Source organism: Argiope bruennichi, chromosome X2, assembly GCF_947563725.1.
Source record: "Argiope bruennichi chromosome X2, qqArgBrue1.1, whole genome shotgun sequence".
In the NCBI taxonomy this organism is placed as follows: Eukaryota; Metazoa; Arthropoda; class Arachnida; order Araneae; family Araneidae; genus Argiope; species Argiope bruennichi.
The window spans coordinates 1,512,752-1,525,430 of record NC_079163.1 but is presented as its reverse complement, the minus strand read 5'-3'; the positions used below and the strand labels follow the sequence as shown (position 1 = coordinate 1,525,430).

Sequence of the window (12,679 nt, the reverse complement as noted above, 5' to 3'; positions counted from 1 at the left end):
GTCAACGGCAAGCAATGAAAACAAATATTTTCCAGAAGTTCAAAACATTTCAAGAAACCAGAAGATAACTCAAAAGATACGTTTCTAAATATATTTTGAAAATTTCAAATGACTAACGAAAAAATAATAAACATCTTAAATGATTTTGATGAAATTAGAGCACATGAAATACTTTATATACATTGAGATTATAGAATTTGTATTAAGTCTTTGTATGCTAAAACTTATAAAGACTGGAGAAGATTGAAAAAATAAACATTAATAAGCAAGGGACATAATTTTGTCATTTTTCTTTCATCTATATTTTATTCTGTCTATTAAAGGAATGCAAGAGTGTCTTCCATTAAATATTTCAATGATGACATTACAGATTGACTTTTAAGACAATATATGAGAGGATTTTTCTTGCAAGCATTCTCTAGTCAATCATAGGAAAGGATTGTTGGAACGAATGAAAATGCTTCCATTCGCCCATCTGCTCTCGAAGTGGAGAAGCAAGTTTTTGGCCAAGGTGAAAGTGTGGAGGAAACTTTCAACTTTCTCTCAGTAATCGGTTCCTCGTCAAGAGAGGAAGCAGGTCTCTGATTAGCTCTGTCTAAGCAATCAATTTCCTAGTTGTAAGTATGAACGGCAAAACAGATTTGGCCATTTTTTATATTCCTTATCCGCATGATTTATATTAATATTGTAAGAAAGTATTATGAAGCCATTCAAAAGAATATCAAAGTGATTTCTTTGCACAAGTTTGGATACTGTCGAAAGCTTCTCTATGATTGCTATTCGTTTACTTTCATGTCATAACATATTTGTTAGAAATCAGTACTGTAACTAACAGTTAACTAATCAAAAAATTTTGTTGAGGGTTTTGTAATATAAATATATATAATTTAAATGTATGATTTTTTAGAAGTGGAATTTTAATCATGCATTTTGAATTCCTTAACTTTAAAATGGTTTACTTACTAAACAAAATGTATTTTAGTTTAAAAACTTCCACAAATATTCTTTACTTATAAATCACGCTTTAAATTTGTCAGCGTCAATGCAGTATTTCTTCTCAATGCGCCTGAAAAAAAATCGCTTTACCTAGATGATATAAGATTTACTATCAATACAAGTTATCAGCTTTAAAAAAAAAAGAAGAATATTCTGTTTCATAAAATATTCCCCTCTTTAGGAAATCGAAAATCTTGAAAAGAAAACATATTCGAAAAACAACTAGCTTTTAATGAATATATTTTTTATTTATACATAAATTGCTATTAATTTTTGGATTTATATTTCAAAACTGTTTCTTCTTATTCTTATGTTTATCTCAGACCACAACAGATTTTCACTTGAAGTTAGGTTTGGTTGAGCTTTAATGCAAAGTAAATAGCTTCGGTCCAAAATTTTTAATTTCATGACAGTCAATTTTTAAAATTTTATGGAGCTTATAGCAGCTTTCATATGCATGCATGCATATATATATATATATATAATGTACTTTTTTATTATAAATTTAATTTTTTCAATTTTTAAAATATATTTTTATTGAATTCTTAATTTTTTTTATAGAAATGTGTATTTTTCATCAATTTTTTATTTAGTAAAATTCATATTTATTTATTAACTTTTCATCGAATGTTTTTGAAAAAAACTTTCAAACTAATATTTGATTATCATAATGTAGTTTAACAATTTGTAAATGATTTCTTTATTCCCAAAGGTTAACTTTCCAATTTCATATCAAAATTATTTACGTAATATTCTTTTGCGAATCCCATTAACATTTAGATCTTTAAATACGATTTCATGACAAAGGTGATTTTACTCATATATTTGTAACTTTTCAGTTTCAATATATGCATATATAATATATTTTTAATAATAATCAATTGAAAAAATAGGGAATGATTTTAAAAAATATTTGGGTAGTGCAAGATTCTTTATTTGAATAACTCTAATTTTGAAAATTATGTACTAGTCGTCTGAATCTTATGAAAGTTATAAAAAGTAAGAATTAGATATCTTATAAAGAATGATCTTTATAAAATACTTCATTTTTATTGCTTTTTTAATTTATTTGTTGAAGAAATTTTTGAAACAAAAAATAATTATAAATTTAGTGAGTGATTTCATTTGCACTGATATTTTTCTTAGTAAATTGTTTGTTGTTTCATTCACGATTTTGTGCCAAGCTAAAATTTTCTAGTGTAATGAAAGAAGAGGTGAGTTAAACCCGATATTTCGCATTCGCCTCACTGTCATTTTTGTCTTTTTTCAACTAATTTTGAATAATGTATCACCTGACAGATAAAATTATTTAATTACTACATATTAGATTTAAAGAAAAACTTTGATAAGTAAAACCAAACTTCTTGAAGCAGAATTGATTAATCAATTCATTTTATTAATAGATTAATGCAGCTTTTCTTGCAAAAGTTGAAAACCTTGCAGTATAGGGTTAGTACGAAAATAATTAAAGTACAAATAATGGGCAATATTCTTACATGTCAAATTTGTTTTACTGTAGAAAATATATTTTCTGTTTTGAATATGTTTATCTTGCACGTTTATCAGTATTTTTATCAGATCAGTATTTTTTATCATGTATAACTTGAATTGAATTGTTACAAATATTGATATGTGACCTAAATTGATCTTATTTTACCTTTATGAAAATATGTTTGTCTTCTTATTAGAAATTATACTTCTTTTGTAGGAATATTAATAAAATTGAAACTCCATTTCAAAGAATTATGCCGTAATATTTGAATAATAAGCGTCATTATTTAAGTGTATGTTATGTAGTGGTATGTTAATGTAAAGCAGAATTTACTAGGAACTTAAGATAAAGAATTATATGGGAATGTAAAATTTTTTGAGTATATAAATACAAAAACGCATGTATTATTTTTTGTAAACTATGCTGTTTTCATGATGACATGAATTTGTAATCATAATATCATGGTTAAATATCCGAACAGCAGCAAGAAAGAAAACTTTTTAGCCTCATGAAAATTTAAACTGTTTGTTCCTCTGCTACAAAGTAAATACTTAATGAATAGAAATACTCTTTCATTGTTTTTTTTATTTAAACAGTTTTTTAAAAATAGAATATTTGAGGACTAAAAGCGATAAACGATGCATGTGGGAAAAAAATCAAATACCATTTTTCTCATTAAACTATCCAATGAGCAATGCTTTATAAAATTGTGTGCTATAAAAAGCACATATTCCTATAAAAAGTTGAGAAAACCGTGGAAATTATGCCGTTCTTAGAGCTAATATTTACAATTATTTGAGATTTACCAATATTTTGACTGTCAGCATTTACCATTTTCTCATTTCATCTCACATTTTTGAGTTTGAATTAATTCTGAATGCTTACACTAGTAGTAGAGGCTTTTGTGTCATTAAATATTTTTTTAAATAGCTGTTACTGAAATGTTGTACATAAGAGACGAGATGTTCTGCAAGTACAAAAATTGTATTTGCACTTAAATCCATTTTTCTTATCCTCAACTTAAATATGTTATACGAATTGCTTCGTTATATTACATAGAGAAATGTTATTGTTTTTTATACTAAAGCTTTAAAAATGTGAAATTTGTATATCCAAAATGATAAATTTCTATACTCATTAAATCTGACTAATAAATAAAAACACACTTAATACTTCCTAATGGAATATATAGAGATGAAAAATTGTTCTGATATTGCTTGTATAATTCTATAATTTAGCGACTGTTTAGCAACTTAAGTGTAATCAAAAACGCGTGTCATTTCAAAATGGCAATAATTGTAACAATTTATGCAAATCAATTCTTTTCTTTTTTTATATATAATCCCAAATATTTTAATATCTGTTCCGTTTCGTTGTCTTCCATTCTACATTTTCCTCTTCCCTATGACCGTATTTATTTATTATTTCTCCTGCATATATTTTATTTAACTGCCAAAGCGTACATGATTTTTATGTTTGTGTGTGTGTGCGCGCACACGTACCTAACCGAACAGTTTAAATGAAACTCGTACTCGTTTCGAATACATTCTGTTTAGCTAAAAACAATAGATTCTGTCGGACTTCAGTGTCAGCCTCTCTAAATGCTGAATTAGAAAATTAGATTCCTTTAAAACTTGTCTTTCTCTCTCTGTTTTCTTGCTTCTTCCAGATTGCTGCCTATTCTTTGTTTCCCTAGTTTACTTCGAATCGCATTGATTTCGCTGTATCTCAAGCTATAATAGTCATTGACGGATTTTGAAAGTTACTTTGACGGATATTATATATGTTGAAAATTCTTTACTGTAAATATTAGAAATAAATTCAAGATGATTTCCGCCTTTTTCCTGGAAACATCATTTTTAAAAATATTGCGCTCATAGAATCATTTCGTGCTATTAAATTGTCATAAAGTTGGTAGTCAGAGAGTATTGAAATGTTTTCATTCGGATCTTCTTCTCCTATACTTTAGGTTTAGTTTGGTTATTTTAACGTCCCGTTTGAAGCAACACTAGGGCTATTTTGGGACGGGCCTCGTAATTTTGAACCACGGTCAGATGACGAGGACGACACCTGAGCTGGCACCCCTCTTTCCACACCACACCAGCGGGAGGACGTTTGGTCATGACGGATTTAACGTGCAACAGACCCCCTTACACGACGGTTCTTCGGTGAAATCGGGTCACGAATCTGGAACCCTCTGGTTCCGAAGCCGAGACCTTACCACCAGGCCAACGCGGCCCTCCTATACCTTAGGAGCAGCATTGAAGTGAAACTGTTTTGCATAACATATTTGACCGAACAAATATTTCGGACACTAGATAGTTAAAATGAAATTAATTATAAGATTCAAAGCCTGTTTTCAGAGTTATTAACTAAACGAATATTGTAATCACTGTTAATATCCATCGGTATAAAGAACACGCATAAGATAATTCACTAATAGTTGTCGAAGTTTTAAATCATTTTTATTATAAGTTAATTTAAATTTTATTATTAACTCTACTATTATAAGTTTTAAGAAATAAATAATTTTTCACTTTAATCTTTAATTATAGTTTCTTTATTAAAAAGGCACCAGTTCATTTCTAAAAGTTCATCACTAGTATTATTTATATTATATATTTAATTTTAATAAATATAATGACATTCTTTATTTGAATAACGTTTCACAATAAGATGTAGAAAATCAACCTGGCGAAATTTGCCCCTTTGAGATAAATAATCAAAGACAAAGTAGCACTAGATGATGTTCTAGTATTCCATATTTTATAATCTAAAGAAGGGAGAATTTCTATCAAAGATGAAGGAAAGAAATTAGTCTAAATATTCGATCAATCAAACATAAAGTATATAAAAAATAATTTATCGATCTGTTTCCAGAAGAATTGTCAAATAATTTCTTGAAATAAAAATAATTTTCCTTTGAAACCATTGAAGATTTCGATAATTATATAATGCTGTTCTAAAATCTTGGAGTCAAAAAGAATCTAATTGGAAATTAATCTCAAAGACTATGGATTATGTAGATATCAGTTACTATTAATGTTAGTTTCGCAGCTAAAAAAAATCTAAAATTTCTTATTTCTGTTTAAAAATTTAATCCTATGTAAAAAAAAAATGATGATGAAAATATTTACAAATTTATAAAAGGGTATGAAAAATCTCAGAAAGATGCGATTGCTCACAATTCTGTTAAGTTTATAAAATCAACAGTTATTCTTACAAATTTCTGAAAAGCGCTAAATGTTCGTATATCTCAATTATGCTCATAATTATATACAGATGGACTTCTGTTTTAAATTAATTAAAAAATGTTTTTCTTTTGAAAAATAAAACTATTTTGCCCTACCAATATGCCAAGATGAAACTTTGTTTATATATGCAGTCTTATTTGCAGTAATTTTTAAAAAATTATTCACGTGTGAGTTTAATTTTAGTTTTAAGTACTGAGTGTAGTATCAGCAACCTTTATGTATTTTATTTCTCCCTTAACGTTCTCTCGATTCCGTATCCCTCCTTTCCTCAAGAATCTTCCATTAATATATCCGAGCTGTCTCCGTTAATTTGCAAAGAAAAAAAAAAGAATCACTTACGAAAAACGGTGATATGAAAATAAAGTGGACTATTACCCCATCTTGTATTGCAGGATCCGATTTTTCAACAGTCTTGACCAATCGAGGCATTTATGGGTAATTAATGTTGGCCGTTGGTTTGATTATTTTTTACCAGAAGTATTTCTAATGTATGTAGATGAATGGGCAATCTTTCTGCCTATATATATGAAATCAAAGTACAGTGAAGCAAATGAATTATTCAGGAGAAATCAGATCACTTTTTGAAAAGCCAAACGACTCAAAATAGATGCCTTTTCACACTGATTTCTACTCCTAGTACCAGCTTTGTCAGCCAAGTGAATCAGCTGTTAAGCTACCACGCCTTCCCTTTTTCCTAACATACTGTTTTTGTATAATTAGTAAGAAATAAGTGAGATTCTAAAAAAAGGGAGATTTTTATAATAAAAATATTTCAAGTTTAACAACATATAATTGTTGTATGTAAATGAACTGAAGTTTTGAATTCCTAAATGAAATTTGCTGCAAAAAATATTTTAACTGTTAGTTACTAATAGTTAAAAATATTTTAACTGTTATTTACTCAGTGAATAGATCTGAGATCGCAATTAGTTGACTTATGGATATTGATTGATAAATCCATTGTCAAATTCACATATATTTGTAATGAACTTTCTTATAAACTAAAAATGATGCGAAGCATTATAATATCTACTTTTAAAATAAGAATATTTGTATAAAATTAATTTATTGTATTAACTGAGTGAACAATGCTTCTTTAATGGTAATTTTAATCTGAATTTTTATAAACCCATTTATTATTTCCATTCCATTTAAAAGTGAAATATAATGTTTCTAAATTAAAATATAAAAGAAAGAAAATATTTTTTTAATGTTTCAGCTTAAAAGTATAAAATTTTATAGGAACTCAATATTTGTAGAAGTAAAAATTTTCTCCAAAGAAGTAACAATGATTCAGTAACTTTTCTTTATTGACACCTCCATTCTGTCAACACAAAGCGATTCCTATGTTTTATTTTTAAAAATGCAATTTACAATAATAGTCGATATAAAGTTTAATCATATATATATTAGGTTTCCATAAAAAATAAAGAACGCAAAACTGAAAACATACGAAACCCTGGACATGCCTACATCCTTATCATAATGAAATGTTATTCATTTTATTATTGCTCCATTCCCTCCTTGACCGAAACAAACCTTGTTTCCGTCAAGGTACATTGATCCAAGCTTTGACCTCGAACTGCAAGAAGAAAACAGCGTTTCAGTTCTAAGCGTTCAGTTTTTTTCAGCGAAAGGAGACTTGTTTTTCTTCTCATGGCCTATCTAATTCGAGAAAATTTCTTTTAAAAAGTTAGTTCAACATCAGATATGTGCAAGGTAAACTTTTCTACCTCTTGTTCATCTTCAACGCTTCGTTTCTTGCGGCAACAAGTTAAAATGGCAAAAATAGTTTTGCCCTCAGACAAGAATTTGTTTTGTAAAAAGAAACATTGAAAAGTGCCATTGGTTTATAACTTCTATATTTGCTTCTAGAATATTTTAGTTTCAATGCGAACCTCATATTCATATCTATTCCGATTCTCCGAATTGATCATCAGTCTGGATTAGTAATTTTTTTAAATTTTGATCCGTAAAAATAAAACAAGAAATTGCTTTCAGATTAAAAACTTTAATGACAATCGCATTTCTATTTTTGCACGACGAAGTTGAATTATCATCTAACTAGTATATTCAATAAATAGACATACATTTTCCTAAAGTAATCTTTATTTATTAGTTTAGGTAAATAGCAGATACATATTGTTGCTCATAGGATAGTTTGCTCAGAGCATAATTTTCTTTTTTTATGATTTTCTAGTACTTAATTTCACTTTCCAATAATACATGCAAATTTTTATTATTTTATAAACACCATTTCTTTTTAGAAAAAGAGTATTGTTTTAGACAGCATATCTTAGTTCCTCATAATTATTCGAACGGCTGATGACGATGATTATATTTAATTGAGGGTTAATTGAATTTATTTCCATTTGGTACATATTAAATACTTTAATAAATTTATAGGTTTGCAAAATATAGTGTTAAATGATTTCTGCTGATTTTTTTATTTACATCATTGAATATCAAAAGGATAACACATTAAAGGAAAATATAGCAAAAAAAAAAAATATTAATTGTTGTAATCGGGTACCTTCTATTTTCGTAAGAAATATGAGACGACAGAATCTGTAAAATAAAGAGGATAAGACAGAAATCCGTAAACAAATACAAGGGTACTTCTCTATGATTGTAAGATTGTCGCGAAAAAGAAGGATATATCATCGAGGGAGACTGTGGAAAATTTCAAATTGTAACCTTTTAAACTTAGAGTTGATTAATTATATACAAAGGAGAAAAAGCTCATACAAAACTAATAAATATATCCTTTACTTGAAATTTCTTTAAATTTTTCGAAACTAATTCGCAAATTTTATGCTTCTCCTTAAAGGCAATCAGAAATATATAATTTTTTAGCACTATCTTACAGATATATCCAAGCTGCATAGATTATACCAACATTTCTTTCAATTTTCAAAAGATCTCATACAAAATTCTGGATATAATTCTACATTTCGCAGTATTTTTAAGAAAAAGAAACCGGTGAAACTTATATATATATATTTACATAGTTCCCCTAAAAGCGGACAGGCTTGTATTTCCTTAACTGCTGAGATTAGACCATTAGACCAACTGCATAGCTAGCCTAAAATAATATACTAAAATATACACAACACTTTAGTTTCTGTAGATGTTGATACAAAAAAGTTAAATTTTTACATGGTCCCCACAGCGAAAAATTGCCATTGAATAAAATGTTTTAATACACTCATCTGTAAACACACAAATTTTCATTTTTTTAGCCAAATTAACGGGGATATTAAAAAAATATTGGGGTTTCGGGGTTAACATGCTTTCGCGAAAGGTTATTAAAAGGGCGAAATTATAATGCATTTGCGTAATGATGTATTTATTAATTTTCTTTAAATTTTGAAAATGATGGGATATAATACATTAACTGTTAAAAAAAACTTGTTTTGAAACCAACGGCTTCGATATCTGCACGAAGTTACATTCGACTAATAATACTTACGTAAACGCGATCCAATTCATAACTTGTAACATGACAAGATTCTTGAATTCGTTGGCTCAGATCTGCTGCTTCTACAGGAGACATGTACACAGAAGAACGTAAGAAACTACATTAATCAAAGCCAAGCAAGTGTTAAGTCAAGTGATACTGGTAAATATTCAACAGATCCCTGTAAGCCAATCCATCTATCAAGGAATTCAACATTCAACCATCATCTTACATAATGAGGAGAAGTACCATCTAGTCGCGACTACATCTGGAAATGTATTGTCAAAGGTCAAAGAGTTCAGACATAATAACATTCAAACTTAACTGAATATATTGGCGACCATTCAGTATATTATTGTACAAAATAGAATAAACCAAAGACTTTCTAAAAATGAAATGATACACATTTGTGGATAATTGCTTTGTAGAAACTTCTTTTATGTTCGGAAATTGGTCATTTTGACGATAGATTATCAAAGCAACGTTCGTTTGTCTAAAATACATTTCCCAGGAATGAAAATTTTAATTTCTACTAAAGTGGGACGCAACTGTAAAACTTTAGATGCAGATCATAATTGATTGCAGCTATCCATAGAGTCGAAGCATGTTGTATAGATACCAGTAATTACGCTGAAGTATTCTTTGTACTATCGGTTTAAGAATTATGAGTGCAGAACTGACTGTTCGTGTACTAACAGGATGGCAATTTAAAAAATAAATAAACCAAAATTTCAGTTTCTGTATCAATTTTATATGGCCCCTGGGGGCCATATAAAATTAGTTTTTAAAGTGCTTTGTTAACAACTTTCACAGAAGGCAAAATGGTTTCCTACAGTTGACTAACTTATTTAATGAAACTTTGTATTTGGAAATATATGTCTAATTGTAATCCAGATAAAAGTATAACAATCAGCAGATAAAAGTATAACAAAAATCCAGATAAAAGTATAATAACAAAAATAAAACAAAGTGAAAATCGAAAGTTAAAGTGAGGGGAGAAGATAAGTGTCTAAACGTGCGAATAAAAAGTAGAAAAAATTTATAACACAGGCAATACGAATACAAAAAACGCTGTAATTCAAGAAATGCGATGGAAATAAATCACAAATATATAATTCCAATACCAATGTAAATCAAATATGGCTACATCCTAGAGAAATTAAAAGAAAATGTGTATCACAAAAGAAAGGAAAAGGAACAGTACAATGGACATGATTCTTTCTGTACTGGGGGAAATGCAGGATGCTTACGATGTATCAAGTTGCTAGGCTTGGGGCCTTTATATGAGTGTTGCCAGGTGCGGGTTATACATTTTGGAATTTAGAAAAAATTATATTCGAAATAAAAATGAAAAGAAGTTAAAATAAATAAAAGATGATGGGAAAAAGCTTTACAGAAAAAGCATAATTATTTGCAACTCTAAATTCTGGCTAGAAGATGTATTTTTGAAGTTTACTGATAGACTTTGTTGGCTTGAGTGACTACACCACAATTTGCAATTGCCAAGCATTGACTTAATGCGCAATATTTTACTTACATATTAAAGCAATTAATTAAAGGTCCAAAGACAGAAGTGGAATATTTTTGATAGTAAAGTTATTTTTTATGGGCATGTTTTGACTTTTGATTGAATCTGCTTTGTAACACGCATTAATTTTTATAAGTTTGTTTATAATAGCGTTTCTGTAAATTCTGTAGCAGATACTATAAAGCTAAAAGCGTATATTTATTAACACTAATTTGAATTCGTTCTTTTGGTCATAAAAATCAATTTTTTATTGTTTTGAGCCTCTGTAATTCGATCTAGAAATATTTTAGGGTCTTAGAAGTTAATAGTTTTGGTTAACTTTAGTTCGCTTGGAATTAATATTTGAAACGTGAGTTTTTCTAAAGAAATGATGAAATAAAGAATATATATATATGGTACAGAACAGAACAAAACTGCTCAAAACCCTTTCTTATTTTCAAAAAGATTTTGGCATTTGTTGTAAAAACTGTTTTCCTCATAATTCAAAAATTAGTAAGATTAGAAGATTAAAACAAAAAGTTTTCTGAAAATAAATTAATTAAAGTAATAAAAACAAAGGAAATAAATTTACAAATTTAATCCCAAAACTATTTTATTCAATAATTATATATATATATATATATATATATATATATATATATATATATAATTGCTTTTTTTGTGTGAAATGCTGCAAGCAATTGATTTTTCCTGCGACGAAATACCTCAGAAGACCTGATTTAAGCTGCTGACCTGTCAATTCTTTAGTTTCACTTTTAAAATGGAATAAAAAACCCCTTTAATTCCTCTATTCACTTTTCGAACACTTTTCTTAGATAGTGCATCAGAAAATCATCCAAAAGCTGCTCGTAATTCAAGAGCTGATTATCCCACATTAGATTCATAACTTCCTGTCATCCTAGAAAAATGGCCTCTGAAAAAGAATATAATTTTTGCTTATGCAGAAGATTGCATTTATAAAATAATTAGTACAAACTCCCTTCAATTACTCCATTTGGAATGCAACTTCAAATTACCCAGCTGAAATTAGCTCGAATGCAGATAAAAGTTTTCAATATTTTTTAGATGTTTCTATTAATTATTTCACACATTAAGCCACTTCATTTTAAGTTCATTAAGTTATAGTTTTTAATTGTTTAGCTGCATTCTCAACAAAACAAGCAGATCAGATATTACAAAAAATATATTCTTTTTATTTATATTTTATCAAGTTTATTATAGAATAAACAAATCTCCAGTTGTATATGGATGGTCAGTGGTAAGTATGTTTAACTCGCCTAATTTTATAAATTATAAGGTAACCATCTAATTTATGAGATTAGCGAATTCTACCGAATATAATTATTTATGAATTCCAGTACAAAAAATATTTTTATAAAATAACCCTCAGCGAAGGCAAAGTACATGCTAAGCTCAAATTTGTTATAAACAATCTATTCATTTTTGGAATAACTTCAAAATTTAAAATAAAAATGAATAACACATAATATTTATTAATGAAAACTTTTCTCTTAAAACAGATTTGCTGGTCATCGATTCACTGCAAAAACCATAAAAGCAAAGGAAACAAAATCCAGCGCTTATATTCATTACTCAAGCGTAATAAAGATTTTTCACATTGCGTAATTTTTTCTAACTGATGCTTTAAATGTGAATGTAACAAATATCAAGCTTAGAATAAATCGCAGTATTACACTCCTGGAGTTAAAAAAGAAATACCAATTAATAGTTTAAACAATAATTCCTTTTGAAAAAAAAATCTTACATGAACTTCACATGAGCATTATGTCCAACAAACGAAATTCCGTAGTGAAACAGACTTAGGTCACTTTTTGAATCATATTTATCTATACTTATAATAAAGCTCAATGTGTGTGTGTGTTGACGCTCTACAGGCCAGACCATTCAACCTACAGCTACCAAATTTGGCACGTGTATACCTTGGAGGT

General features: G+C 28.2%; 1 protein-coding gene across 1 annotated transcript in view; it reads left to right on the top strand.

The window, feature by feature from the left end:
- Positions 1-502: 502 nt before the first annotated feature.
- Positions 503-12,679, top strand: part of LOC129960364 (flavin-containing monooxygenase 5-like) — a 32,322-nt gene continuing 20,145 nt past the window's right edge. Inside the window, exon 1 of the mRNA XM_056073768.1 lies at positions 503-617. The gene's annotated coding sequence lies outside the window, so the exon portion shown is untranslated. The remainder of the gene's footprint in view (positions 618-12,679) is intronic.